Raw genomic sequence first — 13,545 nt, 5'->3', positions numbered from 1 at the left:
CAGAACACGCTTCGAGGAATTACTTTGGCCGTGCCACATCCATCTCGCCTCATTTTCTCCTAAACCTGTTCATATGAATATCTGGATATGCCTACCTTGTCGTGACCAGCAGACCTCAACATTGCATAAAATTCACATGTATGAATTGACGAGTGTGGTGAAGTATGGTCGCATAAACCCCCGCACACTTGCAGGGCATGGGGAGGCCCTTGTCATGCAGTAGATTGACACGAAGTCTGCACTTGTATATGTATGCTCCCTGTTGTCTCGAGACACACAAAGACACCCACTCCCTGTTCACGGAAACGCAGCGTTATCAGCAGTCACGATCTATCCACGGCTGGATGAAGGCCTTCCTCCGTCTCCTGAAGCCCAAGGCAGACCTTGACATTTGAAATTAGATCCTGACCATATTTACACGCACAAGAAGATAATATAATTTCACTAAATTGTGTAAAGACATGGACATACACATCACGAACTGTGAAATGCTTCACTTTACAAATACAAGTATAACGATATAAGATAACGATAAACGTTATTGCCAAATGTTCCCACAGGAAATCACAATCAGCTGCAGAGTATTCCCGAAAAGGTCTTTGATAAGCTCACACAGCTACAGCAGCTGTACCTGTATAACAATCAACTGCAGAGCGTTGGTAGGGGCCCACAATGTGCCAAACTGCCCAGGCTTGCAGAGATCAACCGACAGATTAATTGTGACTGCTGCTGCTGCATCGCAAAGACCACGGGACTCTATTAAGTCAGACGGTAAGAACTTCTGTCACCACGTGCAATGCTGCAGGCATCATTGTCGGTCATACTCAATCCACTGCTGGGTGAAAGCCTCTCCAAGCTGTCACTACGTCTTGTGGTCTCGCGATGCCAATATGCGCGCGTAGCTCCTGCGCACTCAAGCTGATGTCATTGCTACATCTCCTCCCTGGACATCATATCAGACAAGTTATATTCCTTGGCTGCCACTCCGTCATTATGCTTGACCACCGGCCATCGTTCCTTCTAGTTGTGATGTGTCCTGCCCAAAGTCACTGACCTGTCTTCATAATTTGGATGCTGTCATTAACCTGCATACGTTCTCAAATTCCAAGCGAGAATTTGGCTTTGCTGACTTCCATAGTCAAAGTTATTTCCTGCTTAAATGAGCATTAAAGCGGTGCTCATCTTCGCCAGTGATGGGGACGCCACCTTTTTATAATGGGCAACAGTATGTCCGTAGAAAACTTCCTCACAAGTGTGTTATTACATGTATCGACGCCGGAGGAATGATGGGTGGAGTCAACATCCAATATTGATTTGAACTCGCTCGCTCTACCGCTGTATCTATCTCTATGAAGGTGAATGGCAGAGCCTTGAGTATCGATGAAGGTGAGTGGCAGGGCCTTGAGTCTCGATGAAGGTGAGTGGTACAGCCTTGCGTCTCTATAAAGGTGAGTGGCAGGGCTTTGAGTCTCTATGAAGGTGAGTGGCAGAGCCTTGATTCTCTATGGACGTGAGTGGAAGAAACTTGAGTCTCGATGCAGGTGAGTGGAACTCGTTAAGCCACCAATCTTCCCCGCCTACCTTGACTCCGTCTCCCGTTAGGAACGCCCTGCAGCCCATTATGATACAGATGCAGAGTCTGCAGGTTTCTAAGCTTATCAAATGATCCTTTAGGAATACTCTGCAGCTGATTATTCTCCAGCTAGGAATGTCTTGTATGAAAACCCTCGCTTACAAATAGACTTCCGTGTATTTGTATCAAACAGTTATGTTTGCTCAGCCCCAATTTCACGTACTAGATGATGCTGGAGATGTAATGGCAGGATAAGTATGAGGTACGAAACTTGGAAGTTGGGATATCAATGTGGCAAGACTGGGTTGTTGACAGAGCTGCGGAATAGCAGCCGTGATGAGGTGGAGCACATGTGCAGACGGAGATTAGTTAAGTGTCATCAAAGATAACGTCCAGTTTTAACGCGTGTTCGGGATAAACCTGTGAGATATGTCTTCGTGCCATCTACATTTATCAGCGTTAACATCATGTTATTGCATTGTTGGTAACCGCATTAAAAAACACTTCATAATCTGTTTCCAGTTTGGCGTACAAGAGCAATAATGCCTCCAGATGCAAACGTAACATTTTGACCATTTGAACTTAGCCAAGGAAGGGAACTCCCGCCGTTCTACAATGGGCAGTACACCGGACTTGCAATGCAGAGGTCGCCAGTTCGATCCCATCTCTCGGCGCGGAAGTTAAAACAATGGTACAAAATGATGAAAAATTATGAAAAATTATGAAAAATAAGAAAAGGTTGACCATTTCTTGAACACAGTCGGTGTTAAGATGTTCAAACACCAAATAGATATCTTTAGTAAGTAATCACGTGTGCATTAACCACATGTACTTGTGGTGAACATGCAAACAACCATGCTCTGATAGTATATTAATTGTCTTTAGAACGGATTGGCCTACATCAAAGACAGCCTTCTTCATGGCCTAATCTCACCAGTGTGAGACCAGAGGACATCAAAAGGCGAACAGTACAAAGACAATGCAAGCATCAGAACACTTAAAGCTTGGGTCGAGCGGTTGTATCTATGGTACCTTTAGCCAATATCCAAAATTATGAAAAATAAGAAAAGGTTTTACCCTTTCTGGCAATAAAACAGGAGGTGTTAAATCTAGATTTTAAGTTTTCGTGACTGCAGGGAGTGGAGAAGTGCAAGCTCCAACACCGAGTACAACACAATGCCGGGGCTGGGTTGGAGCTTGCACTACCCAGCCCCGGCATTGTGTTGTACTCGGTGTTGGAGCTTGTGTAGTGGTGGTGTTGACGTGCGCCGACTGTGACAGTGATGGATCACGGGGCGGCGCGGGGTGCGGGGTTGGGCACGCGTTGTGGGCGTGGTGTGGACGCGCGCGCCGGGAGTGACAGATGACGGGGCGGCGCGGCGTGGGTGCTGAGGCACGCTGAGATGTGGGAAAACAGGATCGTAGCCAGCGCCCAGTGATTGGTCGAATAGGATGGGTGCTCGCAGCGACGTCCGCAGGTGGGGTATAAAGGGGGACGCGCGAGAGCACTCGGGGAGAGTTACCCAGTTGAAGACCCGAAGACGGAGCTGAAGACCTAGTGCCCCGAGACCCCTAGTCCCGCCGTCCTTGTGGGGACCGGGGCCCTGTGTGGCTCGGAGGCGAGGCTGTGGGACCCGGGGTCCGACGCCCCCGTGGGTCGGGCTGGGGACCCACAGTCGAGACGGATACCCCGGGCAGGGAGTGTCCCGAGTAGCTCAGTGGCGTTAGTCGCCGAGTAGCTAAGTGGATGTTGGTCATCCGAGTAGCTCAGTGGCGTTAGTCGCCGAGTAGCTAAGTGGGTGTTTGTCACCCGAGATACTAAGTGGATGTTGGTCATCCGAGTAGCTCAGTGGGCGTTAGTCGCCAAGTAGCTAAGTGGGTGTTTGTCACCCGAGATACTAAGTGGGTGTTTGTCACCCGAGATACTAAGTGGGTGTTTGTCACCCGAGATACAAAGTAGGTGTTAGTCACCTGTGAACGAGTTTGATAAAATAAAAAGTGTGTTACCCGTGAAGTCGTCTCCCGCCGAGTTACTACATTACAACTGGCGTCAGAAGTAAACCTGTCTTCAAGAAGTATGGACACAAGGAAGACTACCCGTACCCACGAGCGAGGTCGGGACGACGACAGCGTACCGGGGACACCAACCTCGGGAGTAGAGGACGAGGAGTTGCCGCCGATGCAGCACTTCGCGGTGATGGCCGACGCTCCGCTTGCCTCCGACACCAGCCTCCAGGACGCGCACTCCCGGTTGGCGGAGTTGCTACTCGCCGCCGCCGCTGTCTTGGCCGACATCTCCGTTCCGGCGAGCGGAAAAACGGCTGCGGGGTTGGTGGAGGAAGCGACGTTGGAGGATTCCCGCCAAAAGGCGCTTCGCGCCAAAAGTCTGAAAGTTGCCGCCGTTTTTGGGGGGCCGCCACCGATTGGCGGGAAAGACGGACGCCACGTGGCCGGACACCTCCGCGCAGCACAGCCCACGTCATCAGCGCGCGCCGGAGCTCTCCATTTTGCGCCTGACAACCGAGCCGACATTTTACACAACTACAGCGGAGCGCGGGAAAATCTCTCCGACGTCGACGACGATCGGGTCTTCCAGCAAAGATTGCCCGCGCTGTCGGCGTTCAAGGCGGATGGGGGCGACTGGGGAGCCTTCCAACGAAGGTTCCTCGCTCATCAGGAGATGTCGGGGTGGTCCGACACCACTGCCCTGCGTGCGTTGCCAGCGATGCTTGACGACGACGCGCTTGCAGCCTTCACATCTGCTGCAAGGTCGTCCCGCTCTACGCTCCAGGCCGCACTACACCTGATGGCGAAGGTGTTCGGGCCGCCCTCCACGTGTCGCCACCAGTTCTACGATCGGCGGAAGGTGGCTGGAGAAACGACGCTCGCCTATCGCACGGCACTGCTCGCTTTGGCGGACGCAGCTTTTCCCCGCATGGATAAGGAGGGGAAGGACGCCATGGTGACGGAGCAGCTGCTGGCGTTGGCCCACGAGTTGGGGGTCCCCATCAATGTGACGGACGAAATGGATATCTGCTCCCTGGCGATCGCCACGAGCATTCACGCGTACGAGGTCCTCAAACGCAAGCCGGGGGTCGTCTGCAAATGGGCGGGGAACGCGGCACTGGCCGCCACGATCGCCGAACCTCAGCCAGCTGCGGATCAGGAGCAGGCCTTCGCTGCATCGCGTCCGGAGGAGTGGAGAACGGGAGGTCGTTCGCCCACACGTTCATCCCGCAAGCTGGAGCAACCGAAACCTACGACGTCCCTCGTCGTCTGCTACAACTGCGGCCTTCGGGGTCACGTCGCAGCCGGGTGCCGGGCCCCGCGTCAGCGCGCCACAGGACCACATCGGGACGACGACCAGGCCCACAAGTCATCCCAACAAAACCCGGTGCCTCGGGCTTGACGGCTGCTGACCGTCGGGAGCCTGAACCCCGCGGCACGCACGGGTCCTCGATGCCTGGCCGATGTCTTCCTGAACCGCCGGCACCACCGGACGTTCAACCGCGTCTGGTGCCGTACGACGGACCGGCAAGGCGGACTCGGGCTAGGGCACAACAATTTTCATGAAGACGTTTTTTTCTCTACACCGAGCTCGCCCGGTGTTCCCCTCTGCCGCGGTAATGTCCCGTTGTAGGGACGCTCGGAAAGAATGGGACGCTGCACGAGTCGAGAGAGAAAAAAAAAAGAAAAAAAAAAATGTTTCCATTTATTTTTCTTTCTGCATACACATTGCTATTGTCACTCGCCGGTTTGTATATATTGTTCTATTGTCGCGGTGGCATTGGTTGATGGTTGCGGATGGTAGTGTTCGCGTCGTGTTGTGTTGTTACGTTAGTTGTTGTTCTTGTTGTTGTGTTGTGTTACGGGGCACACAGGGGGGTTTGTATATTTTTATAGCAGCCGGGTCGGCTGCGAGCTATGTGGTAGGGGGTGATGTAGTGGTGGTGTTGACGTGCGCCGACTGTGACAGTGATGGATCACGGGGCGGCGCGGGGTGCGGGGTTGGGCACGCGTTGTGGGCGTGGTGTGGACGCGCGCGCCGGGAGTGACAGATGACGGGGCGGCGCGGCGTGGGTGCTGAGGCACGCTGAGATGTGGGAAAACAGGATCGTAGCCAGCGCCCAGTGATTGGTCGAATAGGATGGGTGCTCGCAGCGACGTCCGCAGGTGGGGTATAAAGGGGGACGCGCGAGAGCACTCGGGGAGAGTTACCCAGTTGAAGACCCGAAGACGGAGCTGAAGACCTAGTGCCCCGAGACCCCTAGTCCCGCCGTCCTTGTGGGGACCGGGGCCCTGTGTGGCTCGGAGGCGAGGCTGTGGGACCCGGGGTCCGACGCCCCCGTGGGTCGGGCTGGGGACCCACAGTCGAGACGGATACCCCGGGCAGGGAGTGTCCCGAGTAGCTCAGTGGCGTTAGTCGCCGAGTAGCTAAGTGGATGTTGGTCATCCGAGTAGCTCAGTGGCGTTAGTCGCCGAGTAGCTAAGTGGGTGTTTGTCACCCGAGATACTAAGTGGATGTTGGTCATCCGAGTAGCTCAGTGGGCGTTAGTCGCCAAGTAGCTAAGTGGGTGTTTGTCACCCGAGATACTAAGTGGGTGTTTGTCACCCGAGATACTAAGTGGGTGTTTGTCACCCGAGATACAAAGTAGGTGTTAGTCACCTGTGAACGAGTTTGATAAAATAAAGAGTGTGTTACCCGTGAAGTCGTCTCCCGCCGAGTTACTACATTACACTTGCACTACTCCCCCTACCCCACACCCCCACCCTCTCTGTCTCTCCTCCCTGGCTCCCCCCCACCCCCTCTCTTAGTTATGTAATAACAGCCATAGAGGGTTCACGTGGGGATTGGCTTGCCGGTCCTGCTTGTAGCCAATAAGGGTTGAGATAGGGACCATGGCCCAGGCGTGATCACGGCATGTCATCAGGAGTGATTGGCCTAGCCATTCGGGGCCCCAGCTAATGGGGAGCCGGATGAGGGGCGTGGTCCCGGGATTGACAGGGAACCATCGAGAATGGTCGAAGCTGTCCATGAACGATTGGCTGGGGGGACCACGTGACGAAGGGATTAAGAGAGAGTGAGAGAGAACGATGGAGAGCAGACTGGAAACTGACAAGAGCAGGGTCACGCGCGGACGGGGGCTCTGGGTGCCACGTGCGCGGTGGGGACTTAGTGCGAAGTCTGTCCTCTCTCCGTTGTCTGTCAGCAACGGAGAGTGAGTGAGTAAAGTGTATTGTGGAGTGGAAATAAAAAGGACTGATTCCGAAGCCGTCTCAAGAAGGATTATTACACTTATATGGCCTCTTCTTCTTGGTTCTTTCGGTAAAGTCACGTAGAAGGGAAGTAATAAAATAATAAAAATAAAACATAATAAAATAATTCTAACGACGTTTCGGCCACAACGCAAGCAGCCGTCCTCAGGTGAAGAATGAAACACCACCAAGCTTGGAGCGTATATTTAAGCTGGGTTGGAAGGGGGGAGGTGAGAAGAAGAGCGCCTAGACAAAATAATTTGCATATCAAGAGGAATTTAGCATATGGAGAATGCGTAGGAGGTGGGCGGGGGGGTTTCAAATTAATATTATGCCCGTGCATTATGCAGGATTAGCAGCATCAAAGGGAAGGGGGGTAGCATTAATTCGTTTCGCATTAGAAGAAGTTACAGCAGCAGATGTTAGTGTAAATGCGTTTGGTATTACCTTAGAGTCGCGGCATCTCTTCAGAAAGGTGAGAGACTCGATTAGCTGAGCCTTCTTATCCCGGAGTCTCTCACCTTTCTGAAGAGATGCCGCGACTCTAAGGTAATACCAAACGCATTTACACTAACATCTGCTGCTGTAACTTCTTCTAATGCGAAACGAATTAATGCTACCCCTCTTCCCCCCTCCCTTTAATGCTGCTAATCCTGCATAATGCACGGGCATAATATTAATTTGAAACCCCCCCGCCCACCTCCTACGCATTCTCCATTGCTAAATTCCTCTTGATATGCAAATTATTTTGTCTAGGCGCTCTTCCCACCTCCCCCCCTCCAACCCAGCTTAAATATACGCTCCAAGCTTGGTGGTGTTTCATTCTTCACCTGAGGACAGCTGCTTGCGTTGTGGCCGAAACGTCGTGAGAATTATTTTATTATGTTTTATTTTTATTATTTTATTACTTCCCTTCTACGTGACTTTACCGAAAGAACCAAGAAGATGAATCCCTGCAGTCACGAAAGCTTTAAATCGAAATATATGGCCTCTTGTTGCAAGCAGCCCCTTTTTCCCACTTCAGCAATTGTTTTTTGCTGTGGTTGTCCCACCTGATGACGGCACTTGTGTTGCGCCCGAAACGTCGTGATTTAATTTATTTTATTTTATACCTACGTGACTTTACCGAAAGAACCTAAGAGTAATGAGGTGTTAAGATGTTCAAACACAACATAGATACCTTTTGCAAGGCATAAAGTTTGAAAGACAATGCATATATTATCTGAGCATATTTTTTTGCTTGCATGTTTTGCCACAAGTAAATGTCGTTAATACAGACTTGATGCCTTGCAAAAGATATCGATTCGGCGTTTGAACATCTTACAACCTGTTTCATTGCCAGAAAGGTTAAAATATATTCTGTGGGTACTCCCACCTCTTTCAAGACGTCAGTTCAGCGTAGAAGAGCAGACCAAATAGCCATAATAGTTTTTAGGGGGTTATATCACCTAAATGTAAATATGTCGTTAAAACCCACCACCGCCCGACAAAGCCAATTAGAAAGGTTTGTCAGGTAAACAAAACGTTACAATTAGCACTCGCGTACTCGAATTCTAAATGTTGTGGGTTTAGTCTCCAACACACCGGTGTGCTGAACTAGTAACGAATTGGACCGTTTTGTTTTCGTGACAAACATTTTCTAATTTGCTTTGTCAGTTGGTGGGCGGCTTTAGCGACACATTTATATTTACACAATCTAACCCAACAAAACCCCTCCATTATGGATAATATTGGTCGCGACAGCCTATGACTACGTGTTAAACTGACCAAATGCCCCATTAGAGCTCCGTCTGGTGGAGGACATTCCGCCAGCAGTGATGCGAGTGAGTGAGCGAGCAATCGCAGGGCTCCACCTTTGTCTCTTTAACATTCTTTAACGGCGTTTACACGTGTAAAAAACTGCATCGGCCTCAAACATGTGCACATTTTAATTGATACATATTTAAATCAGTGTTGTCTAGATGTGTGGAGCGGTAGTGCGGTAGTTAGTGAACTGCACCACTAATCTGGCGACCTGAACTTAGTGGCAAGTGATATCTGAACTGATACCAAGTCTCCTCTCTTTTCAACCCCATCACCAACCCGCACCAACCATCGTGGTGAAGTATTGTCCAATATACTCCCACGAGTTGCAAGGCGTGGGAAGCCTTTCATCCAGCAGTTGATTGGCACAGGGGCTATTGAAGTCCGCACGTGCTCACGAGATTGCACGAGACGCGATGCCGACCGTTAGGAACGCTCTGCAACTCGTTCTGAAACAGATTCAGAGTCTGCAGGTTCGTGAGTTTATCGAAGGCTCCACTAGGAATACTCTGCAGCTGATTGTTATCCAGGCGCCATTTGATGAGGATATCATCGTTAACATCCGCCATATATGATGATTGTTACTGCTCTGGGCGTGAGGCGCACAACTAATGCAGCACCATAGCTTTGCACGGCAGATGCGCTTCTGAATGTAGCCATGAGAGGACACGTGCCTTGTGCTCAGGTGGAGAATCGCATGTGTACCGCTCTGCCAACCGCAGCTGTGGAAGGCAACGCAGCTGTACACGACCGGTTGAACGTTGAGTGATACCGCGAAGGGATGTACCCTCTAAGTCGGTCGATGTCAATCAGCTGCAGAGTATTCCTAAAGGCGTCCTCGACAAGCTCACCAACCTGGAAATGCTGGACCTGTAACTCAATCAGTTACACTGTTTCTGCGGGTCCACACAACACTCAGCTTTGCCATACGGGCGCTGTTAAAATGGCACCTCAACCACTGACTGCAGATGCATTGCACAGGGTGGTCCAGATGTATAGTAATCCTCAATTAATTTACCCCTCATGTTTTTCCTTTGCATATTTATTTCTGTTATAAATAAACCTCACTTTAAAAATGTTAAGTTTTAGAGAATTACATGGGGGACACAAGACGACTAAACCAGGTTACGAAGTATTGTGTATGAAAGTTAGATGGTTTGGAAAATTGTCCACGTGACTTAAAAAAGCATAAAGATGTATCTAAAAAATCTGAAAGAACCTAATTACACTTATGCGGTTTTCTTTTGAAAAAAAACCTCTCGTCATGACGTTAATGCGAAGTAGAAATGTGCGTGTTCTTAAAGGTATATCCATGTGCATGTCCTTACACTCAGGAAGAGGTTCTGCCAATGACATAATTCACTTCGAAGAAAAGAGGGGGCTTGGATTTTAACCTAGGAACTCTTGAAATGTTCTGCCCATGAGCTACACCACCTTGGCTAACGGTTTGCATTGCCGCGAGGCTGAATCTTTATTTTTAGAACATTTTCTCATGATGAAATTCTCGACTTCACCAGTACACAATCACCATAAACAAAGCTTTTTGAGGATATACTTGGGCCTCAGTCCAATTATTTTACGTGATTTTCAAGATGGCATTCAGAACATCAGAATTAGGGAAATTTTTATGCATTTTAATATAAGTGGAGTGACATTTAATTAGTCACTGTAGCGCGTGGCGCTGGGAGATTGGAAGACAATGGAATTAGGGGTAGTAGCCCGTTCTACCAGTTGGACCTGTGGGCCAAGCCCGGACCCTTCTGGAGGATCCAGAAGGGTGCGTAGCCGGGGACGGAGCCTGGCCACGCTGGAGAGAATAAAAGGCGAGCTCCAACTCCCAGTCAGGGCCGGCTGCCATCGGGAATGTAACTCGTCATATTGCTGTTGTCATGGTCTTTGCCTCTTCAAGCTGTGGGTCTGGAAGCATGTTGGCTGCCCCGACCTGGTATGGAGTTATCCCCTATGGTTGTGAGAGCCGGAATAAACAAGAGGGATAACGCCTCCTATTAGTGTCTCTGAATAAGTACACTACACTATATATATAAAAAAGTACCCCAAAAACCTCAATACTTGTAATGACAGGATGAGACTTGCCGGCCTGGAAGGGGAATCACGGGTATGGGCACAGTTAAGTAACAATTAATCAGAGAAGGTGTATCTGGGGCAAAGGTAAAAGGTGGGGTTTGCCGAGATACTCCGGGAACCTGCTAGAAGGTTCCACGAGAAGGTGTGGCTCGAAGTAGGACTTAGCCACACCTGGGGGGAAAAACGGGGAGTGGTCCCAGAGCTCGGGGCTCGTTTGTGGGGTCTTGGGTCCTGGCTGCGTCGCTGCTCGCCAGCATCTTTCTCCGTTGTCTGGCTACGTGGAAGAACTCCTGAGTAGTTTCCATCGCCGTCATCATCACGCCGCCAGCCAGTGGCATAGCTGAGTGAGGACGATGGTACCACGCCGAGTGATCGGCTGTGTGTAGACAGTAGAGACGTTAATTCCGAGTGTTGTACTCATTGTGGGAAAGGATAAGTGTAAACCTGTGTTGTGCCCAGTGTGAGTAATAAAGAAGTACCCTCTACACGACGTGTCGCGGAAGTCGCTCATTACACATGTGTAGTGACATAAATGGAGTCACTATTGTGTTTAGCACCAGCTACTGTTAGAAAAGTGGAACTGTATGGCTTTATCCTTTCTCTGGCACCAGAGTGGGTATGGCATGCAAGCGGGCCCGAGGGGGTATAGTTCTGGTGATGGTCTGAGAGAGGACAAGTAAGGATGTGACAGTCTGGGTGAACCCAAGAGGGCACGTGACTCAGACAGGGTAGTGAGGGGGCCCAACAGGGGGCTCGAGGGACACGTGATGCTTGGTCGAGAACCTTCTGACAAAAGCCAGAAGGGGGCGTGGCCGAAGGTGGAGCAAGGCCATGCTCAGGAGCAGAAAAGGGAAGTCCCGAGAGTGATCTCTGCTGTCTACTGGAATCAACCCGCTACGTCTCCACGATCTTTTGTCTTCGGTCGTCACGCTCGGCATCGTGGGTCAGGCAGTATGTTACTGGCCGGACCCAGTTATGTAGTTACCCTGTTGGGGTCTAGTTAACTATCGTTGTGCGTTATGTAGTTTCCCTGTTGGGGTTGGAGAATAAACATATTGCCTCCAAGTTCAACTGTGTGTCTCTATTAAATACACTACACATGTATAATGTTGTCTTTAAGAAATAACTCCTCTAATGATGAACTGAATGCAAAGTAGAAATATACGACGAATTTTTAAAGGTGGAGTGGTTTATCTTTAGTTAAACTGCTTTCCTCGTGCATGTGTAGGACCTGAGATGACACGCACCACGCAATTGGTTGCGGTGCAAGCGTGCAGCGTACAGTGGGGGCAACTGAGGATATACAGTTGTTGTTGCGCCAATTAAGGGGGAGGTCATTAAGAGGTGCCACAGGTGTTAAGGGTAACTGAGGACGCAGGCCGGTGATTGGTCAAGAGGCTGAGTGGCTGATAACTGGCGCCGGGTTGGCGATGATAACAGGATCACGTGAGGCTGGGGAGCCTGGGGGCGAGTAGCGAAGCGGGGGATGACATAATTAATTGGGGCTGATTGGTTCGAGGATAAAGGAGTGAGCGTATGGAGATACGGGAGTCTGAGTCTTGGTGAGTGTTGGAGTCGGAGCTGGAGACGGTGCCTCGGACAGAGACGGAGCAACAGAGAGTATAGTATAAGGTAGCAGTGGATAAGAAAGTATAGTATAAGGTAGCAGTGGATAAGAGAGTATAGTATAAGGTAGCAGTGGATAAGAGTGTGTAGTATAAGGTAGCAGTGGATAAGAGTGTATAGTATAGGGTAGCAGTGGATATAGAGAGTACGGACAGAGTAGCAAGGACGGAGCGAGTACAGCGTAGCGAGCAGCAGAGGATCGGACCTGAGTGGAGAGAGAGAGTGAGCGAGCGAGCGAAGCGGAGCGAGCGAACGGAGGGACATTGAACGATGCTGTAGAAGATGTGAACTATATGCGGAATAAAAGGAACGAGAAAGACAAAGAAGTTGTCGCGTCAGTAACAGTCCTACACATGTCTCTACACTCCATGAATGAATAGGCCAATGACAAAATTCACGAACAAGAAAAGGGGGTGCTTGGATTTGAACCAAGGACCTATTGATCTGCAGTCAATTGCTCTACCCCTGAGCTACACCCCCATGGCATATGCTTAGTTTGGACGCAGGTTTGAATCTCACATTGAGCAAATTTTCCCAAAATTAAACTCTCGACTTCACCATAACACAACCAAAATTAACAAAGCAATTGTGAGTATAATTTGGCATCAGTCCCATTATTTAATCTGATTTTCAGAATGGAATTAAAAAAATCACAATAATGGAAAGTGATATTGTTTTGTAAGACAAGTAAAATAGTTTTGTGTGTGGTTAGGAAAAGTCTCTGCGTGACATAAATAAGTGAAGATTTTTTATTAAAAGTCAAAAAGAACCTAAAGACAATTATGGTAGTAAAAACATGTAATCGCATAATAACGTAAATGTTAAGTAGAAATGTGCGTGTTCTTAAAAGAGGAGCTATTTCTTGTATTTTTTTAACTGATACCCCTAAGCATGTATTTGCACTCCAGCAGAGGTCATGCCAATGACAAAATTCACTAGCTAGAAAAGGGAGCGCTTGAATTTGACGCAATCTTGAATCTATTTTTTGAGCTCATTTTGCCAGCAAACAAATTCTCGACATCACCAGTCCACAACCACAATAAACAAGTCTTTTAGAGGATATAATTGCACCTCAGTTACATTATTTTATCAGATTTTCAGAATGGCATTCATTACATAACAATTTGGGAGAGTGAAATGTATTTTGATACAAGTTGCAGAGAATTGTGTATGTAAGTTAGATGCTTTGGAAAAGTCTTCAC

At 49.3% G+C, this 13,545-nt stretch overlaps 1 non-coding gene across 1 annotated transcript; it reads right to left on the bottom strand.

Annotated features, from left to right (window-relative positions):
- Positions 1–12,751: 12,751 nt before the first annotated feature.
- On the bottom strand, positions 12,752–12,823 carry TRNAC-GCA (transfer RNA cysteine (anticodon GCA)). The gene has a single exon. It is a non-coding gene; the product is annotated as a tRNA-Cys (tRNA).
- Positions 12,824–13,545: the final 722 nt, after the last annotated feature.

This window comes from Lampetra fluviatilis, chromosome 58, assembly GCF_964198595.1.
Source record: "Lampetra fluviatilis chromosome 58, kcLamFluv1.1, whole genome shotgun sequence".
Lineage (NCBI taxonomy): Eukaryota > Metazoa > Chordata > Hyperoartia > Petromyzontiformes > Petromyzontidae > Lampetra > Lampetra fluviatilis.
The sequence above is the reverse complement of the archived record's forward strand: the minus strand, read 5'-3'. Positions and strand labels throughout refer to the sequence as shown.